The following is a 13,234-nucleotide window of genomic DNA, read 5'->3' as shown; positions in this document are numbered from 1 at the left end:
CATAGATTCAGGCACGATTTGAGTATGTTCAATGGCTTTATACAACTTTAGCAGAATGGGTTTTAATATATTACAAAATACCTTATAAAATTTTGCTGTCAAACCATCGGTTCCTGGACTTTTATTTAAAACCAACTGATTTATTACACTTTCGATATCTTGTTCAGTTATTTCCTGTTCACACAATAGGCTATCACCATCAGAAAGTTTATTGTCCATATGAGTCAAAATATCATTTGTCAATTGGATATTTGAGCCCTCTGATGCAAACAAATCACTATAAAAATTTTTAACCGTGTCCAATATATCTACCAAATGCGTCATGATTTTCCCTTCCTTGTTTTTCATTTCATGAATATAGCACCGATTTTGTTTCTTTTTTTCCAGATTCAAAAAGAAAGCTGTATTTTTCTCACCTTCTACGGCATATTGAGCTCTGCTTCTCATTATAGCACCTTCACACTTCCGTTTTTCTATTTCATTAATATCATGTTGAAACTTCATAAGCCGTTCAATATCAACAACAGGCTGTGCATTCAATCTAGCAATTGTATTTCTTAATGATCTTTCTGTTTCTTTTTGTTTAAAATTCATTCTTATTGCGTACTGGATGCTTTTCCGTTTAATTTTCAGTTTTAATGCTTCCCACCACTCTATAATATTTATTTCAAAAATCGGCCGTGAACTTTCAACACGAATTAAATTTGAAATGCACTCAATATAACTTTTCTCCAACAAGAGATTGGCATTTAAATGCCACACTCCCCCCCCCCTCCCACTCCCTCTTACCCCCATTACAACTGAAAGAATGGCATGATCACTCAAAAAATTTAAATTATAACACACCGTGTTAAACAATTTTAACTGCGATTTTTTCACTAAACAATAATCAATCCTACTCCTCTTCACTTCCCCCGCACATGATTGTATTCTCGAGTATTCCCGTGCCATTGGATGTGCATTTCGCCACAAATCGCAAAATTCAGTCTTCAACAAAAAATTAGTTAAAGTACTCCTCGAAGCATCACATTTGAACGAACAATCATCACTAACATCAAGCCGACATAACTTGACATTGAAATCCCCCATGACAATAGTGCAATCCTTTGCAACACCATTCAATTCTTGAAAAAAAGAAACCCGATCGCCCTCTTTATTTGGCGCATAAATATTCAACAATCTATGTTCAAAACCTTCAAAAACAAAACGAATCTTCACCCACCTCCCTTCCCTATCCCTATCTATAAGAGCGGCATCAATCTTAGAGTTTTTGTTAACCAATATACTCACACCTCTCGCTCTTTGAGTGCCGTGACTCGAAAAGAAATGGCCAGACCACACTTTCTTGCCTCTATTTTCTAACACTGTGTCCCAATGAGTTTGTTGTAGACAGAGGATGTCTGTATCACACAATTTCAGAACTTTTTCAAATTTGTCAATATCCCTCAGTCCATTTACATTAAAAGAGGCGAGCTTAAGCATAACAGAAGGGGAAAAAAAAAGAAAAATTAACTCCCCAACAAAGAATATGATGCACACTCAAACCATTTATTTTTTCCTACTCTTCCCCCCTTTCCCTCTCATACTCGACCTCCCTTGTCTATCCACAGAGGTATGTCCTCCCCCCTTATCTGTGAAACCCCACTTTTGTTGGTCATCATTTTGTCTCAACAGGAACGGATCTGTTCCTGATGTTACACATGGCAAAACAACCACACTACCATGCGTCTCCCCTCTTTGAGAGCTCCGGCTCCGATTTCGCAACACATTCTCACTGTTCTCGTTGTCTGAGCCTTGCGCTGCCTCAGACATGTCCATCAACTTGCGTTCAATACGCCCAAAAGGATTAAGCGTATCACTGCATCCTATCACCTCCCCCCCTGCTCTCCACTTTTTCCTCCATTTTTTTGCCCCACCACTTCCTGGCATAGCTTTGGCTGCCTCTCTGTGTCGTCCCTCTCCGTCACTCTGTCGTTGGAGGTGTCTCCTTTTTCTCTGTCCACTCTATCATCCATATCCACCTCTTCTTCTTCCTCCTCCTCTACCTCCTCCTCCTCAGTGTTACCATCTTTACTGTCCTTGGGATCCTCCATATCCACATATCCATATTAAAATGTTACAAAGTTGACATGTTGAGAGCCAAAGCAACAAGCAAACGCTGAAAAGGAAAGGCTCCTGCGCTAGACATAAACACGTAGCTTCGTGCATGAAGGACATGATCGTCATGTTTAAAGAGGGTATTTGTCGCGCTCCCTCTCGCTTGCGGCCATACCACTCTGAACACGCATGCGTGAGTCAAACGTGAGTCGGCAATACCTGAGTGAGAGAGAGGAGAGAGGATCGCGGACCTCTGTTTTTTTTTCTACTTCCCTTAGTTCATTCTTCTTTCTTTTTTCATTACATCTTACTTTTCCGTGCATCCTTTGTTTGTTTATTTGTTTGGACATTCCCCCCGGCAGTTTTACTGTTCGGGGGAGGCTTATTTGAGTTTTTTTTTCTCATGTTTTCTCGGACGGATTTAATGGTGACGGAAACGGGAAATGGCTCATTAATTACGGAAATGGATCACGGACATAAAATAAGTCAAGTTGTAGCGGAGAAAGAAATGAATGAGTGGGAGGTAGTTGAAACAAAAGTCAGAAGAAAGAGTTTGAAAAAAAAAAGTAGCGAAGAGAGCACGGGAAGAGCTGATTCAGCGATGACGGCGCCGGCGAGAGGAGAGAGAGAGGAGAGAGAGCGGCGAGCAGCACTGACAGCTACAACGGGCAGAGGACGGAGGAGCGAGACCGAGGAGCCGTGAGGGAGAGCGGAGATGGAGATCGGACCAGGCCGCGACTCCATGGAGCTCCGAGAGCGGCGGCGGAGAGGGAGAGAGCAGCGGCGGGAGAGAGAGAGAAAGCAGCAGCGGCGGGCGAGCGAGAGGCGAGCGGCGGAGAGGAGAGAGAGACTGGAGCAGTCGGTGAGAGACAGCAGAGACAAGGAACAACAAAGCAGACTGTTGGGAATACTTACGATCGGGAATTAACAGCGAGCCTGGAAGTGACCGGACAAGACGAGGTCCCGGTGCTGGAACTCATGAGAGCCATCCGAGCTCTGTGTGGGGGGCTTATTGCCTGCAGAGCGACCGGTGCCAGGACGTATGAGATAACTATGTCTCATGCCAAGGGGAAGGAGCGGCTCCTAGACGGTTTCAAAATAGGTAACACAAGCATTTTAGTTAAAAACCTTTGTAACGATGAGTTAATGGTTTCCTTTCTAAACTTACCTGCGTATATCACAGACGATGAAATCATGCAAAAGCTTGAGGGATGGGGTGTATCGGCTGCATCCGCTATTAGAAGGAGGATGTGGCCGGGCACACAAGTAGCGGACGGGACGAGGTTTTTAAAAGTTAAATTTAATGACAAGGTGCAATCGTTACCGTATTCAGCGCGGTTTGAAACTGTAATGGGACCTGAATACTTCCGTGTGATACATGACAGACAAGCAAAAGTTTGCAGGATGTGCCTCCAGCCGGGGCACATCCTGAGAGATTGTCCGGAGTTCTCCTGTCACAAGTGCGGAGTCCAGGGACATTATGCGAGGGAGTGCAGCAGCCAACAAAAAAAGATTAAAAAATGTGAGGTGTGCTGCAACCTGATGGAGGAATGTAGCTGTAATTACAGTGAGTCTGATGTTGTGGCGGGGTCCGGATCGGAGGCACCGTCAACAGAGGCGGAGGACATGAGTGAGGAGGAGGAGGAAGGAGAAGAGGCCGGTGAGGGGGGCAGCGGCACCGTGGAAGCGGCTGACAGAGAGGGTCTCCCCCAGCGGAGGGCTACAAGCCTCGCAAAAGCCGCACAGAGCCTGGCCACAAAGCTGGTCGAGAGCAGAGACGGGCTGAGTGTAAACTCTGGTCCCCGAGAGAGAGGAAAGGGCAAGGGCGGAAACGGGCTCGCAGAGGGGCCGGAGCCGTCCATTGCCCTGGAATCGATGGACGTGGGGGAGACTCTGAGCGATCTGCAGCAGGCGGCAGCCGCACCCCCCAGAGCGCCGGCCTCGACCTCCCCGACTCAGCAGGGGGAATCAGACGGTGACTCTGAGATGGACGTCGCCACCATCCAGAGCATCAGGAAGCAGCACACCTCTACTATAGCCGCTAGAACTAAGAAAAGGAAGAAAGAAAAAAGAACGATGAATAAACTAGGTGTTTAAAAAACATTTTTTTGTTACAATGTTGCTGCTGCACTCCCTGAACATCAATGGTCTCCGCACTTGTGGCAGGATGAAAAATATATTAAGTAATCCAGCCTGCGATGTCCTATGTCTCCAGGAGACAAGATGGGATGAGGACAGCTTAAAAGCAGCAACAAAGATATATAAAGGGGAAATATATTATAATAATGGCACTAATAAATCATGTGGAATAGCTACTATAATAAATACTAATATGATAGAAAATAGTAAACTAATATATAAGGATAATGAAGGTAGAATATTAATTATAGATATGATAGTAAATAATAGTACCTTTAGAATAATTAATATATATGCCAGTAACTGTGAAAAGGAGAGGAAAGAAATGTTTAACAAATTAGGTAGATGGATAAATAATAGAACAATAATCATAGGAGATTTTAATACTGTGTTATCAAAAGCCGATATCTCAGTTAATAATGTATATAAAAATGATATGAGTAGATTCACATTATATGAATTAATGCACAATTATAATTTATTAGATATATGGAGAATAGAAAACAAATTTAAAAGAGAATTTTCCAGGAGGCAGATAGTAAAAGGGAAGCTAAAACAATCAAGAATTGACCTATGCCTGGCTGCAACTGATACAATTAAGCAAATTAAAAGAGTATCTTATTCTTTCAATTCTTGGAGCGACCACGCCACAGTGGTGTGTCAGCTGGGGACAGGGGGAGAGATCAGGGGAGGAGGCTCCTGGTGTCTTAACTCCAGTCTCCTATCAAACCCAGTATATATAAAAAAAATAAAAAAACTACTGAATTATGCAAGAACAGAAATGCTCATAGATAATAATTATATAGAAAAATGGGACACTGTAAAAGAAAGAATCAAAAGATTAAGTATTAATTTTAGTAAAGAGGAAAGATGGAAAGAAAAACAGGAAGAACAAAACATCAGGAAGAAACTAGAAGATGAACTGATATTACTAGATAACCAAGGAAATAGAGACTGTGGGAAGTATGAATTATATAAAAATCAATTAAATAATATAGAAAGAAAAAAATGCAAAGGGGCAGCAATTAGATGCAGGTTTCAAAATTTAGTAGAGGGGGAAAAATGTACAGCGTTTTTTTTGGGGCTAGAAAAACAAAAACAGAAGAAAACCATAATTGAAGAACTGAAAGATAAAGACAATAACATCCAAAAAGACAAGATAAAAATACTCGAAATCATAACAGAATACTACAAAAACCTGTTCAAAAAAGAAGGCAGCGATATAAGGAAAACTGAAGAAATAATCTCTTACATAGACAGGAAGATAAACAAGGAAGATAAAATGTGGTGTGATAGCAAATTAACGATAAAAGAAATAGAAAACGCAATCAAAAATCTAAACAAAAACAAAAGTCCAGGAAGTGACGGCCTAACGGCCGACTTCTACATGGCTTTCAGTGAGCAGATGGCCCCCCTGTTGCTGGACCTCTATCAAGCAATTCAGGACAATAAACGGACACCAGAATCATTCACAAAAGGTATTATAACTTTAATATATAAGAACAAAGGAGACAGGAACAACATAAGCAACTACAGACCCATAAGCCTTCTAAACACAGATTACAAAATTTTGACAAAAACACTGGCAAATAGACTGAAACAAACATTAGATCAAGTAATTAGCACAAATCAAGCATATAGCATCCCAAACCGAGATATACAGGACTCATTACACACAATCAGAGACACAGTAAGAGGGATGAAGGTACAGGGGGGCCATTTGCTCACAATAGACTTAGAAAAAGCTTTTGACAGGGTGGAGCACAATTTTCTGTTCAAGGTATTAGGGAAAATGGGTTATGGTGACGGGTTTATTGAATGGGTGAAATTATTGTATACAGATGCTCGGAGTGTAATTAAATGTAATGGGTTTTTAACAGATAGCTTTAGGATAGGAAGATCAGTAAGGCAGGGCTGCCCTCTGTCAGCCCTGCTTTACAGTATAGTAACAGAACCACTAGCACAAGCAATACTACAAGACAAACATATTTTAGGAATAAACACACCAGCAAACAGAACAGTTAAAATAACCCAGTATGCAGACGACATAACCATCACAGTTAAATCAGGGGAATGTATAGACAGAATTTTAGATCACTTCAAAACATACAGTGCAGCATCAGGAGCCAAAATCAACATTCACAAATCAGAGTTAGGAACATTAGGACAGGATCAAAACATTGTAAATAAATGGGGTTTTTGTGTGAACAATGGGTGCAGGAAGATACTGGGAGTGTATATAGGGGGGCACGAGGGTGAGGATAGGGACAGAGGGTGGAGGGAAGTTTTAGGGAAAATACAGAATATTTTAAATTTATGGAAGAGTAGGGGTTTGACATTGAAAGGAAAGGTAATTGTAGTTAATGCTCTGATACTGTCAAAAATCAATCACATTTTGGGAACCTGTGAGCTGCCGCAATGGGCCCTAAATTCACTGAAAGCAGCAATCTCCTCCTTCCTATGGAGAGGAAAGGGAAATTCGATTGCTCACAGTGTGCTAATTTCTAATAAAAGGGAGGGGGGTCTAGGACTAATTGACATCAGTGCAAAAAAAGACGCACTCAGGGTCAAAATTATTAGGAATTTTCTTGACTTGGAACGGCAGTACCCCTGGGAGGACTGGATGGCGAGCTACCTGGCCGATTACGGGGAGAGAGACGCGTACAACCTGTGCGCCCTCCTCCCCGGGATGGCCAGGAGCCGCCTACCTGGCTTCTACCAGGAGGTACTTGAGGCATGGGACAAAATTCTGCCCCACCTCTGGCCTAAGTGCAGTAATAAAGAGCATGTGCTGCAGTTACCTCTCCTTGACTGTCCTTTTTTCATGTGTGGGGGAAGGGTTCTAATCAGCGGCCCTATGAGAGCCGCTGGGTTGACCAGGGTGGGTGATGTAGTGGATGGGAGCGGGTGTTTTAATGTCAATTTAGTGTGTGAGAAACTGAAAACAAAGAAGGTTAATTATAGAAAAGAAAATGTAAGAAAACTAAAGGGGAAATTTGAACAGGCCCTTGACCCTACATGGCGTGACCTTTTAAAACAAAAAGAGAGGGGAAACGGAGCCGCCCTTCCCCAGTTCCAGCACAAAATAAAGGACAAGGAAAATGACTTAAAGGGAATAAAAACAAGGACCTGGTACCGGTTGCTCATCCAACATATTCAAAGGCCCCCCACAGCAGAAAAACACTGGAAAACATCATACCCGGACATGGACATCTCTTCAATATGGACTTTTTTGGACACACCACTAATGGACAGCAAGACAATAAGCATGGACTACAACATAAGGCACAGAAGAATATACACCGGAATCAGACTACACCAGATCAACAAAGATAAGTATTCACGGACATGTGCAGTTTGTAATAACCAACCAGAAGATTTAGATCACTTACTTTTTTCATGTACACACACCATACCTTTACAAAACTTAGTCAAAACAATACTGAAAACACACTGTAATTACACACCACACAGGAATGTAGACTGGAAATGGAACTGGACATTTGGGCTCACAAAAAAACATGCAAAACAAAACATAACACTCATAAACACAATCCTCACAATAGCCAGGAAAGCCATATGGATAAGAAGGAACATTGCACTCTACGACAAGAAAACCATAAATATCATACACTTCTTCAAAAACACAGTTTCAACACATCTCAAAACAGTATTTACAGCAGACCCAGTCATATTCGATAAACATTTCAGCAGACACAACAGCTTGATCAGATTCACAGAAAACAATACAATCACTATTAACATATAAGGTTTTTTTTGTAAGCAGAACTGTTTGTCTTATGTGTGTGTACTTTGTGTATTTTGTGTTTACTAAGCAGAATCATAGCTTCGCGCTGGTTGTTTTATGTTTGTTTCATATAGATAAAGCAGAATCATAGCTTCGCGCTGGTTGTTTTATGTTGGTTTATTTTGTTTACTAAGCAGAACCATAGCTTCGTGCTGGTTGTTTTATGTTTGTTTTATTTTGTTTACTAAGCAGAATCATAGCTTTGCGCTGGTTGTTTTATGTTGGTTTATTTTGTTAAATAGGTAGAATCATAGCTTCGCGCTGGTTGTTTTATGTTGGTTTATTATATTTGATTTATTAGACAGAACCATAACATTTTTTTTTTTGCACTCAGTGTTATTGTGGCTGTGTGTCTTTTGTTTTGTCAACTTGTTTATTAATGTTTGTCTGCCCTTTAAATGTATGTAAAATAAGAATCGTGCTATATTTTTGATAATAAAATATAAAAAAAAAAAACACGCCCGATCTCGTCCGATCTCGGAAGCCAAGCAGGGTCGGGCCTGATTAGTACTTGGATGGGAGACCGCCTGGGAATACCAGGTGCTGTAAGCTTTTTGGCATCTCTTTGCAATCAGCAGAGGACGCTGCTGCTCCTGCTTCAACAACCTGTTACTCTGCACCTGGCTGCACTTTTGGGGACGGGACAGCACAGATCACAATGTAAAGACACTTTTGTATTAAAATGTTACAAAGTTGACATGTTGAGAGCCAAAGCAACAAGCAAACGCTGAAAAGGAAAGGCTCCTGCGCTAGACATAAACACGTAGCTTCGTGCATGAAGGACATGATCGTCATGTTTAAAGAGGGTATTTGTCGCGCTCCCTTTCGCTTACGGCCATACCACTCTGAACACGCCCGATCTCGTCCGATCTCGGAAGCCAAGCAGGGTCGGGCCTGGTTAGTACTTGGATGGGAGACCGCCTGGGAATAACAGGTGCTGTAAGCTTTTTGGCATCTCTTTGCAATCAGCAGAGGACGCTGCTCCTCCTGCTTCAACAACCTGTTACTCTGCACCTGGCTGCACTTTTGGGGACGGGACAGCACAGATCACAATGTAAAGACACTTTTGTATTAAAATGTTACAAAGTTGACATGTTGAGAGCCAAAGCAACAAGCAAACGCTGAAAAGGAAAGGCTCCTGCGCTAGACATAAACACGTAGCTTCGTGCATGAAGGACATGATCGTCATGTTTAAAGAGGGTATTTGTCGCGCTCCCTCTCGCTTACGGCCATACCACTCTGAACACGCCCGATCTCGGAAGCCAAGCAGGGTCGGGCCTGGTTAGTACTTGGATGGGAGACCGCCTGGGAATACCAGGTGCTGTAAGCTTTTTGGCATCTCTTTGCAATCAGCAGAGGACGCTGCTGCTCCTGCTTCAACAACCTGTTACTCTGCACCTGGCTGCACTTTTGGGGACGGGACAGCACAGATCACAATGTAAAGACACTTTTGTATTAAAATGTTACAAAGTTGACATGTTGAGAGCCAAAGCAACAAGCAAACGCTGAAAAGAAAAGGCTCCTGCGCTAGACATAAACACGTAGCTTCGTGCATGAAGGACATGATCGTCATGTTTAAAGAGGGTATTTGTCGCGCTCCCTCTCGCTTACGGCCATACCACTCTGAACACGCCCGATCTCGTCCGATCTCGGAAGCCAAGCAGGGTCGGGCCTGGTTAGTACTTGGATGGGAGACCGCCTGGGAATACCAGGTGCTGTAAGCTTTTTGGCATCTCTTTGCAATCAGCAGAGGACGCTGCTGCTCCTGCTTCAACAACCTGTTACTCTGCACCTGGCTGCACTTTTGGGGACGGGACAGCACAGATCACAATGTAAAGACACTTTTGTATTAAAATGTTACAAAGTTGACATGTTGAGAGCCAAAGCAACAAGCAAACGCTGAAAAGGAAAGGCTCCTGCGCTAGACATAAACACGTAGCTTCGTGCATGAAGGACATGATCGTCATGTTTAAAGAGGGTATTTGTCGCGCTCCCTCTCGCTTACGGCCATACCACTCTGAACACGCCCGATCTCGTCCGATCTCGGAAGCCAAGCAGGGTCGGGCCTGGTTAGTACTTGGATGGGAGACCGCCTGGGAATACCAGGTGCTGTAAGCTTTTTCGCATCTCTTTGCAATCAGCAGAGGACGCTGCTGCTCCTGCTTCAACAACCTGTTACTCTGCACCTGGCTGCACTTTTGGGGACAGCACAGATCACAATGTAAAGACACTTTTGTATTAAAATGTTACAAAGTTGACATGTTGAGAGCCAAAGCAACAAGCAAACGCTGAAAAGGAAAGGCTCCTGCGTTAGACAGAAACACGTAGCTTCGTGCGTGAAGGACATGATCGTCATGTTTAAAGAGGGTATTTGTCGCGCTCCCTCTCGCTTACGGCCATACCACTCTGAACGCGCCCGATCTCGTCCGATCTCGGAAGCCAAGCAGGGTCGGGCCTGGTTAGTACTTGGATGGGAGACCGCCTGGGAATACCAGGTGCTGTAAGCTTTTTGGCATCTCTTTGCAATCAGCAGAGGACGCTGCTGCTCCTGCTTCAACAACCTGTTACTCTGCACCTGGCTGCACTTTTGGGGACAGCACAGATCACAATGTAAAGACACTTTTGTATTAAAATGTTACAAAGTTGACATGTTGAGAGCCAAAGCAACAAGCAAACGCTGAAAAGGAAAGGCTCCTGCGCTAGACATAAACACGTAGCTTCGTGCATGAAGGACATGATCGTCATGTTTAAAGAGGGTATTTGTCGCGCTCCCTCTCGCTTACGGCCATACCACTCTGAACGCGTCCGATCTCGTCCGATCTCGGAAGCCAAGCAGGGTCGGGCCTGGTTAGTACTTGGATGGGAGACCGCCTGGGAATACCAGGTGCTGTAAGCTTTTTCGCATCTCTTTGCAATCAGCAGAGGACGCTGCTGCTCCTGCTTCAACAACCTGTTACTCTGCACCTGGCTGCACTTTTGGGGACAGCACAGATCACAATGTAAAGACACTTTTGTATTAAAATGTTACAAAGTTGACATGTTGAGAGCCAAAGCAACAAGCAAACGCTGAAAAGGAAAGGCTCCTGCGCTAGACAGAAACACGTAGCTTCGTGCATGAAGGACATGATCGTCATGTTTAAAGAGGGTATTTGTCGCGCTCCCTCTCGCTTACGGCCATACCACTCTGAACGCGCCCGATCTCGTCCGATCTCGGAAGCCAAGCAGGGTCGGGCCTGGTTAGTACTTGGATGGGAGACCGCCTGGGAATACCAGGTGCTGTAAGCTTTTTGGCATCTCTTTGCAATCAGCAGAGGACGCTGCTGCTCCTGCTTCAACAACCTGTTACTCTGCACCTGGCTGCACTTTTGGGGACAGCACAGATCACAATGTAAAGACACTTTTGTATTAAAATGTTACAAAGTTGACATGTTGAGAGCCAAAGCAACAAGCAAACGCTGAAAAGGAAAGGCTCCTGCGCTAGACAGAAACACGTAGCTTCGTGCATGAAGGACATGATCGTCATGTTTAAAGAGGGTATTTGTCGCGCTCCCTCTCGCTTACGGCCATACCACTCTGAACGCGCCCGATCTCGTCCGATCTCGGAAGCCAAGCAGGGTCGGGCCTGGTTAGTACTTGGATGGGAGACCGCCTGGGAATACCAGGTGCTGTAAGCTTTTTCGCATCTCTTTGCAATCAGCAGAGGACGCTGCTGCTCCTGCTTCAACAACCTGTTACTCTGCACCTGGCTGCACTTTTGGGGACAGCACAGATCACAATGTAAAGACACTTTTGTATTAAAATGTTACAAAGTTGACATGTTGAGAGCCAAAGCAACAAGCAAACGCTGAAAAGGAAAGGCTCCTGCGCTAGACAGAAACACGTAGCTTCGTGCGTGAAGGACATGATCGTCATGTTTAAAGAGGGTATTTGTCGAGCTCCCTCTCGCTTACGGCCATACCACTCTGAACGCGCCCGATCTCGGAAGCCAAGCAGGGTCGGGCCTGGTTAGTACTTGGATGGGAGACCGCCTGGGAATACCAGGTGCTGTAAGCTTTTTCGCATCTCTTTGCAATCAGCAGAGGACGCTGCTGCTCCTGCTTCAACAACCTGTTACTCTGCACCTGGCTGCACTTTTGGGGACGGGACAGCACAGATCACAATGTAAAGACACTTTTGTATTAAAATGTTACAAAGTTGACATGTTGAGAGCCAAAGCAACAAGCAAACGCTGAAAAGGAAAGGCTCCTGCGCTAGACATAAACACGTAGCTTCGTGCATGAAGGACATGATCGTCATGTTTAAAGAGGGTATTTGTCGCGCTCCCTCTCGCTTACGGCCATACCACTCTGAACACGCCCACTTTGGAGTTGCAGGAGATTGGTGCTGGAAGTAATTGTTGCGGGAAGCTGAAGTGAAAGCACCCTCATTGTTTTGGACTAAAATATTGTTTTTTGCACTCGCCTGAAAGACGGTTGTTTTTTGTTGTATTTTGATTTAGACGTGTACCCCCGACAGCAGCCGCTGTGTGGGGGGAGCGCACAGCGGCGAAACATGCAAATGGACGAGTATGTGAGAGACGGGATTGAACGGGAGAAAAGGCAAGAGAGAGGAACAATGGTGGATCGTAAATTGGAAAGAATCTTTGAAAAAAGACTTACTGTGGTGGTGGAAATTGAAGGTGAGGACAAAATAACGATGATGGAGCTGCTGACGAAAGTGAAAAGAGAGTGTGGTGAAGTAATTGGATGCAGGTTCAAGACGGAGAAAAGCTACGAACTCACGATGAAAGATGAAGACGGGAAAATAAAGATCATGGATGGACTGAAGATCAGGAATAACATAATAGCAGTGAAGGAGTTGGGGAGCGGAGAGATGGTGGTTTCTTTTATTAATTTGCCGACATATGTTGAGGACGGGGCGATAATGGACAAGTTGAGAGACTGGGGTGTGACACCGGCTTCTCAAATAAGACGGCGATTGTGGCCAGGAACGGACATTGCGGACGGAACAAGATATTTGAAGGTAAAATTCACGGAAAAAGTGAAGTCTTTACCCTATTCTACTAAGTTCGAGACGGCAGGGGGATCGGAACATTTCAGAGTCATTCATGATCGGCAAGTTAAAGTTTGCCGACTGTGCATACAGCCGGGGCATATTGTGAGAGATTGCCCGGTGTTTATATGCTACAGA

General features: G+C 44.0%; 7 non-coding genes and 2 pseudogenes across 7 annotated transcripts; all 9 read left to right on the top strand.

Moving 5' to 3' along the window:
• Window positions 1–8,871: 8,871 nt before the first annotated feature.
• LOC130165765 (5S ribosomal RNA) lies at window positions 8,872–8,990 on the top strand. The gene has a single exon (XR_008826977.1). It is a non-coding gene; the product is annotated as a 5S ribosomal RNA (ribosomal RNA).
• A 275-nt stretch (window positions 8,991–9,265) lies between these two features.
• LOC130165820 (5S ribosomal RNA) lies at window positions 9,266–9,374 on the top strand (annotated as a pseudogene).
• A 275-nt stretch (window positions 9,375–9,649) lies between these two features.
• Window positions 9,650–9,768, top strand: LOC130165692 (5S ribosomal RNA). The gene has a single exon (XR_008826908.1). It is a non-coding gene; the product is annotated as a 5S ribosomal RNA (ribosomal RNA).
• A 275-nt stretch (window positions 9,769–10,043) lies between these two features.
• On the top strand, window positions 10,044–10,162 carry LOC130165691 (5S ribosomal RNA). Its single transcript, XR_008826907.1, has one exon. It is a non-coding gene; the product is annotated as a 5S ribosomal RNA (ribosomal RNA).
• Window positions 10,163–10,432: 270 nt separating this feature from the next.
• LOC130165763 (5S ribosomal RNA) lies at window positions 10,433–10,551 on the top strand. Its single transcript, XR_008826975.1, has one exon. It is a non-coding gene; the product is annotated as a 5S ribosomal RNA (ribosomal RNA).
• Window positions 10,552–10,821: 270 nt separating this feature from the next.
• On the top strand, window positions 10,822–10,940 carry LOC130165764 (5S ribosomal RNA). Its single transcript, XR_008826976.1, has one exon. It is a non-coding gene; the product is annotated as a 5S ribosomal RNA (ribosomal RNA).
• Window positions 10,941–11,210: 270 nt separating this feature from the next.
• LOC130165751 (5S ribosomal RNA) lies at window positions 11,211–11,329 on the top strand. Its single transcript, XR_008826964.1, has one exon. It is a non-coding gene; the product is annotated as a 5S ribosomal RNA (ribosomal RNA).
• A 270-nt stretch (window positions 11,330–11,599) lies between these two features.
• On the top strand, window positions 11,600–11,718 carry LOC130165739 (5S ribosomal RNA). Its single transcript, XR_008826953.1, has one exon. It is a non-coding gene; the product is annotated as a 5S ribosomal RNA (ribosomal RNA).
• A 270-nt stretch (window positions 11,719–11,988) lies between these two features.
• On the top strand, window positions 11,989–12,097 carry LOC130165814 (5S ribosomal RNA; annotated as a pseudogene).
• The last annotated feature ends 1,137 nt before the right edge of the window (window positions 12,098–13,234 follow it).

Source organism: Seriola aureovittata, chromosome 24, assembly GCF_021018895.1.
Source record: "Seriola aureovittata isolate HTS-2021-v1 ecotype China chromosome 24, ASM2101889v1, whole genome shotgun sequence".
In the NCBI taxonomy this organism is placed as follows: Eukaryota; Metazoa; Chordata; class Actinopteri; order Carangiformes; family Carangidae; genus Seriola; species Seriola aureovittata.
This window is presented reverse-complemented; position numbering and strand designations above follow the sequence as displayed.